Raw genomic sequence first — 8,167 nt, forward strand, 5'->3', positions numbered from 1 at the left:
TCTTAAGCCTCATGTGTGACTGCAGTAGACGAATGTTACATAGTGTTTTTATGGCGCTCTTGGGTGTTTTTACGACATCATGACTACGGAGTCGAACCCACTTGACACAGCTTCGGGCTACATGCCCATTCTAGAGTACCGGTGGTACGGTTCAGCGGGAACGTTTAAACCTTCCGGTTGTACCGTGATAGCTTTTTAAGAAAACTCAAGAAAACTTCCTGGTACGCTCTCCGAACGAGGCTTAGCTAACCGAGTGAAAGGGGGCAACTAGGGGGACAAAAACACGAGCAAAAAAGAATACAAAAAGGAACAAAAACCATAAAACGAAAAAAGACAGTGACTTTGATACCAAATTAGTTGGATCAAACCTTTGTATTAATTAAATAGTATACACATACTGTTTTATAAGACCGATCGTTTCGATCAATCTAGCAATTTAAACCAGTGAATTCAATAAGGTGCCCGAGTGGGGGGCGTTGTTAAGGGTTTTCAGATAGATTGCGACCCAACCGGACCACTAGGAGACTTGATTGGAAAGGGTGACCAGTCGAGTGGGAAAGTGTTTACAAGGATCGAACCGGACCACTAGGAGACTTGACTGGAAAGGGTGACCAGTCGAGTGGGAGAGTGGTTCACAAGGATCGAAACGGACCACTAGGAGACTTGATTGGAAGAGGTGACCAGTCGAGTGGGAAAGTGGTTCTGCTGTCAAGTTTAGAACAGAGACAACCAGCACAGGACCACTACAAGAGGACGTAAAGGGGTGTTCTCAAGTCGAACAACGGGTATCGTTAGAATCCACATTACATTATAGGAAATAAGTGTAACATTGGATAAGCGGAGTCCCATTGTGTTGAGGCAGTTTTTACTCAAGCAGGCCTGGAAACAGGTCTACGGTTTTCTCTCGAGAGGTTTAGCACCCGGCGCTTAAGGGATTTTTCGGCTTAAGAGGGGGGCTAAAGAGGGGGGAGGTTAGTAGGGGGGCTGGTTAGGTTAGAGGTTGACGGTTGTAAATTGTAAAAAAGGGGGAAATTAGAGTAACTAATTAATCGACATCGTTGATTTAGTTACATTAGCCATCAACACGCGTTGGTAATAATAGGTGGATATCCAAAATTTAACTCGAGTTAAGGTTGGTACGCTGGTTGGATTGGTAGGGGGGAACGGATATAGACAGTTTTTGGTGATACCCCATAAGATCGCTAGTGGGGGGAGGAAAACGCGTGGCAGTTAGGTACCAGACATTTTTTTTCGACCGAAGGTCGACATTTGTCTCCTTTGAATTTTAGGTGGGTTGATTTCTCTGTTTTATTGTTTTTTTTTCTTGTTTAAAATTTTTTTTTTATATATTAATGCATTTTGGTGAGGATTTGCGATTGGTTTTTATACGAACAGGTGATCACAAGATACCTGCGCACAGGTTTTGGTTTCAAGTTGCTTGGAACGTAGAAAAGAGGTAATTCAAAAAGGGGGGTTAGCATTTGGCCATTTAGAGAGGGTTTTTGGGAAAATTTTCACTAGAGCTTGAGTGGTGGTACAAGGTACAGTGAATCAAGAAGTCCCTACAACGAAGAAGAAAGAGATCCGATATCCAGACACTCAGTGACGAGTCTTGGGACAGTACCGAAGAAGTCTTGGGACATTGCAGTCTGGGGACAGTCTTGGGGCAACACAGTCTTGGGACAGTGCAGCCTTGGGGCAGTCTTGGACCAGAGCAGTCTTGGTACCAAACAGTCTTGGGCCATTGGTCTTGGGACGTTAGTCTTGGGACGTTGGTCTTGGGCCATTGGTCTTGGGACGTTAGTCTTGGGACATTGGTCTTGGGATGTTAGTCTTGGGACATTGGTCTTGGGACGTTAGTCTTGGTACGAAACAGTCTTGGGCCATTGGTCTTGGGACGTTAGTCTTGGGACGTTGGTCTTGGGCCATTGGTCTTGGGACGTTAGTCTTGGGACATTGGTCTTGGGACGTTAGTCTTGGGACATTGGTCTTGGGACGTTAGTCTTGGGACGTTGGTCTTGGGCCATTGGTCTTGGGACGTTAGTCTTGGGACATTGGTCTTGGGACGTTAGTCTTGGGACGTTGGTCTTGGGCCATTGGTCTTGGGACATTAGTCTTGGGCCATTGGTCTTGGGACGCTAGTCTTGGGACGTTGGTCTTGGGCCATTGGTCTTGGGACATTAGTCTTGGGACGTTAGTCTTGGGACATTGGTCTCGGAACGTTGGTCTTGGGACGTTGGTCTTGGGACATTGGTCTGAGGATACCAATAAGAAGTACTGGGACAACACTGAATAGTCTTGGGACGGTAGAGAGAAAGTCTTGGAACAGTATTAGGAAAGGGGTACTACAAGAGTACTAAGTTAGGTTGAAGTAACCAATTATAACAACACATTCCCTATCCTAACCCAACACATAAAAGTTTTCAAGAGTTTAAGAAAAATTGTTTTTAGCGAGTTGTCAATTTCTTTTTACTTAGAGTTTTAACCTTAGAGTAGAAATTTTGTAGATAATAATACTGTAAATAATAACAATTGTAAATAATGAGGCGGAGCTGAAAAAAGGTCTACCGAAGCAAAGACAAAGTATAATTCGTCGCTACGCAAAACAACATCAATGGGTCCGAAGATAACAAAGAAGAGCTTTTCAGTTAATCAGAAGAGCTTTTCAGGTCAGCACAAGGAGTACAACGGAGAACAGAGCAAAAGAGGGCACGGAAGGGGAACGAGTAGAACCCACCATCGAGATTGATCTAGAGACACCTGATCAAAGTGTGGATGAAACAAGGAAAATGGCGACGGAGTCAACTCCAATGCCCAATGCAGAAGAACCAAACCCGAAACCCATAGAGTTCTCACCAATAGACAATGTGGAAGATGCAATAGGCAACACCGAAGAAACGGTGAAAGAAGACTCTCAAGTAAAAAAGACATCTTTTACAGAAAAGTTGGCGATGATGGTCGGAATAAAAACGAAAGAAAACATGACTGAAGAACCAAAAGCTGAAAGAGCACGAACATTTGGGACAGTGAGCACGAAGACGACAGAAGCCAATCCAAGAGAGGAACAAACTAAAGCAGAAGCAACAGCCAAAGACAGACCGACGGCTGACCATGAAGAGGCTACTCTTGAGCTAGGTGACTTGATGGCAAAACTGAATCAGATCGACAAAAAACTGAAGCACAGCGAAGAGGACAGAGAAGTGATAAGAAAAGAATTAAGATACAACAAACACGAGTATCTGGATAGTTATTTTAACCTGGCTAAGGCAACAGACGAGAGACTCAAGGAGATGACAGATAAGGTAGAAACCACCAATGAAGAACGAGATAGGAACATCAAAAAAGATATGCAACAGTTGAAAAACCGATATGATGATGTCAACAGCCAATTAGGTAGCCTGGAAAAGAGAATGGACACAATGAGCAAAATCAGGCCGAAAGTTTGTGTGCAATACAGTCGAAATTGGATGCAATCTTGAGAAATTCTACCTCACAAGAAAGACCGGCAGCGGATCGCACGCAAGGCACCAGAGTTGACTTTGTGGAACCACAAAGGAATAAACGGCAATCGCCACCGTTGCCCTTAACCCGGGATACGGTGAGCATAGCACCAACAGCTGCTAAAACAATCATGAAGAATGGAACGTCAAGTACAACGACTGGTCCGGGGGACTCAACAGCTAACAGCAACGCAGGCCCGGATGCTATGACATGGGCAAGCACTTGGGAGATGATGAATAGAACTCTAGAGGCCTTCGCCACGAGGAACACTGACTCGAATGATAGAAGAGAGGGAAAATCCAGAAAAACATTCAAAAAGCCAAAAGAATTCAAAGATGACTCTGATGGATGCATTGATACTTGGGTAGAAGTGATGAGATTACACCTAGAACAGGACAACTTGAACGAAGAAAGACAAGCATGCTCAGCCATACTCAGCAATTTAGAAGGCACGGAATTAAAATGCGTGGTTGCGAAGAAAGAAGAAGAACGCGATACCGCGGACAAAATCTTTGAAATACTGTTGAATAGATTCGGCTCAGGCATGAAGGGTCATCAAGCGATGATGCGATTTGAAAAAAGGAGACAGAGAGATGACGAATCGATAGACAGGTTCCTAGATGATCTCGAGAGCTTGAGAAGAAGGAGTGACCCAGAAGAATCTACCAATAGAAGAAACTTCAGCATAGCCTCAAAGTTCATTGATGGGGTAAAGAGTGATGACTTGAGAACGATGTTAGCAACGTATTACACATTGTCGAAAGATAATGCGCCAACTCCAGAAGAGATGAGGCAGAAGTCAAGAGAATACATGCTGATGAAACCCAAGAAATACTCGTACTCAGACAACAGGAACACCCAAGGGGGGAGTCAGCCACAGAGGTCGCCATGGTACAAGCCCAGAGATGACATGGACAAACGCAGGTCGTGTGCTAACTGCGGGTCAGTTGATCATCATGTGGCGGATTGCACGACATACAAACAGTGCATGAAGAGTTTGGGATATGCACCTGATGAGGAAGATATGAGTCAGATGGAAGAACACGAGTTCTATAGCGGCTTGATCACCAAAATAGGAGCAAGATGCTTCTTCTGCAACCAAGAAGGGCACTTCAGGATGGACTGTCCGTTGTTTTGGGAAGCGGTCAAGAATCAGAGTCATCCGAAACACAAGTTGGCGCTAGCAGCGGTGCAGAACCAGAGAAACAGACAAGGTGAATTTGAGACGAAGAAACTTGAGGGACCAAATGTAGAGCTACCAACGAAATCAATGAAAACTGTATCACAATGTGGTAGTGCAGCAGAGGCCACGGCGAAGAAAGCCCCAGAAATAGATTACGAAAAGGCGGCAGCGGAGGCCATCAACAAAGTGAAGCAGGATCTGGCAGCAAAAGAAATAGAACAACGACTAAAGCAGGAGATCGAAAAGCAGAATTTCAACGAAGCATTAGCTGGATCGAAGCCAGCACCAGAGGCTGTATCGGGCTCGACAAAGACTGGAAATTGTAACACTGTAAAGATGGTGACAGGAAAACCATTCGGCATATCAAAAATTGGGGCTAGAATAATGTCGATAATCACAGTGGGCGGCCACGAGGTAACCAGAAACTTGAGCGAACTGAGCGACCAGACAATAATGCACATTGATGTGTACGCAGATTACTTGAGTTTAATAAGTCCACAATCGACTTCTAGAGCATTGAGAGCACTACTCACGCGAGGGGGTAGCAAGTCGGTACGTGTTGATAACAGATACACAGAAGCTTATGGTCCACATGAGGTGATGTTAAATATAGATGGAATCAACATCTATACCAAAACAATGATAACATGTGATGAAGACCTAATTGGGCAAATCTACGTAGGGAAGGAAGAGTTAAAGGTGAGATCGATTGGACACTGCACCATGCTTGAAGAAGATGCGATGCACATCGGGACAGAGGCAGATGTGACAGGGCACGTGCTAGACATAAGTGGCAAGAAGACTCAGTTACGTGGGTTACTTGATACGGGAGCGGTCTTGAGTGTCATACCAATCGAAACTTGGGAACGAATGGGCTTCAACAAAGATGACTTGATAGATTCGAGAATACGGTTATCGGCTGCGAACAAAGGGGCCCTGCGCGTGTTGGGCAGAACGCCGATAATAGTGCTCAATCTGGGGGAACGTAACCTGTGGATGAGTTTTCTTGTAGTAGAAAACCTAGATGAGTCTGACCAATTTATTTTAGGCAGAGACTTCATCAGGAACTTTGATGTAGCGATTGATCTAAACAACGCAATGTTCAGGATACGGAACCCGGATAGGAGGTACGCAATCAAACCGGTAAATTTAATAATGGCAAATGAAAGCAAAGCACCGGTGTTCTTGAGTAGGAGGGTGAGGCTAAAGGCGAATGAAGCGGCAATCGTAGGCTTGCGGATGAAAAATTACAATGAACTAGGTGACAAAAAGCAAGTGTGTATAGTTCCAAATCCTAATAGTCAAAGTGCTGCTGTTTTAGGAAGATCATTTTCGATAACGAAGAGCGGCCTCTGCGTCAGTGTCTTGTTGAATACCCTTGATATACCGATCACGATACAGAGAGGGAGCAAACTGGCATATGCTTTACCGGTTAAAACTCGATATGAAACAATTGAGAACTCAAAACAAAATGAAGTTGTTGATTGTCCCAATCACAGGGACAAAATTTGTATCTTGAGACGATTGCAGAAAATAAAAGATTCTTCAGGTCTTATTAAATCACTTAAGTCAGAAACGGATGATGGGCTGTCGAGCTGTTCGAACTTTCCAGAGCGACCCACACTGGATGAAATGCAAAATGAAAAACCGGTCCTGCCGGAGATTGAACATTTGAGGGGCAAACTGAAAGATGAACAGCTCGAAGCCATCAAGGACGTACTAGAGCGGAATGAGGAAGTTTTTTTCGAGGCATAAGGCGGATATCGGGTGTTGTAATTTCGTTGAGCATGAAATAGAACTTGAGGAAAACGCGGTACCACACAGGGAGGGGGCGAGGCGAATGACCCCACACAAATCGGACGCGTGTAGAAAAGAAATCGAGACGTTACTAGAGTATGACATGATAGAACCATCCAAGTCACCGTGGGCGTGTGGAGTAGTGATGGCCAAAAAGAAAGGCGACCAGTTGAGGTTTTGTTGTGACTTTCGATACCTGAACTCCGTCGGGACGTTAGTCTTGGGACGTTGGTCTTGGGCCATTGGTCTTGGGACGTTAGTCTTGGGACATTGGTCTTGGGACGTTAGTCTTGGGACATTGGTCTTGGGACGTTAGTCTTGGTACGAAACAGTCTTGGGCCATTGGTCTTGGGACGTTAGTCTTGGGACGTTGGTCTTGGGCCATTGGTCTTGGGACGTTAGTCTTGGGACATTGGTCTTGGGACGTTAGTCTTGGGACATTGGTCTTGGGACGTTAGTCTTCGTACGAAACAGTCTTGGGCCATTGGTCTTGGGACGTTAGTCTTGGGACGTTGGTCTTGGGCCATTGGTCTTGGGACGTTAGTCTTGGGACATTGGTCTTGGGACGTTAGTCTTGGGACATTGGTCTTGGGACGTTAGTCTTGGGACGTTGGTCTTGGGCCATTGGTCTTGGGACGTTAGTCTTGGGACATTGGTCTTGGGACGTTAGTCTTGGGACGTTGGTCTTGGGCCATTGGTCTTGGGACATTAGTCTTGGGCCATTGGTCTTGGGACGCTAGTCTTGGGACGTTGGTCTTGGGCCATTGGTCTTGGGACATTAGTCTTGGGACGTTAGTCTTGGGACATTGGTCTCGGAACGTTGGTCTTGGGACGTTGGTCTTGGGACATTGGTCTGAGGATACCAATAAGAAGTACTGGGACAACACTGAATAGTCTTGGGACGGTAGAGAGAAAGTCTTGGAACAGTATTAGGAAAGGGGTACTACAAGAGTACTAAGTTAGGTTGAAGTAACCAATTATAACAACACATTCCCTATCCTAACCCAACACATAAAAGTTTTCAAGAGTTTAAGAAAAATTGTTTTTAGCGAGTTGTCAATTTCTTTTTACTTAGAGTTTTAACCTTAGAGTAGAAATTTTGTAGATAATAATACTGTAAATAATAACAATTGTAAATAATGAGGCGGAGCTGAAAAAAGGTCTACCGAAGCAAAGACAAAGTATAATTCGTCGCTACGCAAAACAACATCAATGGGTCCGAAGATAACAAAGAAGAGCTTTTCAGTTAATCAGAAGAGCTTTTCAGGTCAGCACAAGGAGTACAACGGAGAACAGAGCAAAAGAGGGCACGGAAGGGGAACGAGTAGAACCCACCATCGAGATTGATCTAGAGACACCTGATCAAAGTGTGGATGAAACAAGGAAAATGGCGACGGAGTCAACTCCAATGCCCAATGCAGAAGAACCAAACCCGAAACCCATAGAGTTCTCACCAATAGACAATGTGGAAGATGCAATAGGCAACACCGAAGAAACGGTGAAAGAAGACTCTCAAGTAAAAAAGACATCTTTTACAGAAAAGTTGGCGATGATGGTCGGAATAAAAACGAAAGAAAACATGACTGAAGAACCAAAAGCTGAAAGAGCACGAACATTTGGGACAGTGAGCACGAAGACGACAGAAGCCAATCCAAGAGAGGAACAAACTAAAGCAGAAGCAACAGC

Source organism: Symsagittifera roscoffensis, chromosome 7, assembly GCF_963678635.1.
Source record: "Symsagittifera roscoffensis chromosome 7, txSymRosc1.1, whole genome shotgun sequence".
Lineage (NCBI taxonomy): Eukaryota > Metazoa > Xenacoelomorpha > Acoela > Convolutidae > Symsagittifera > Symsagittifera roscoffensis.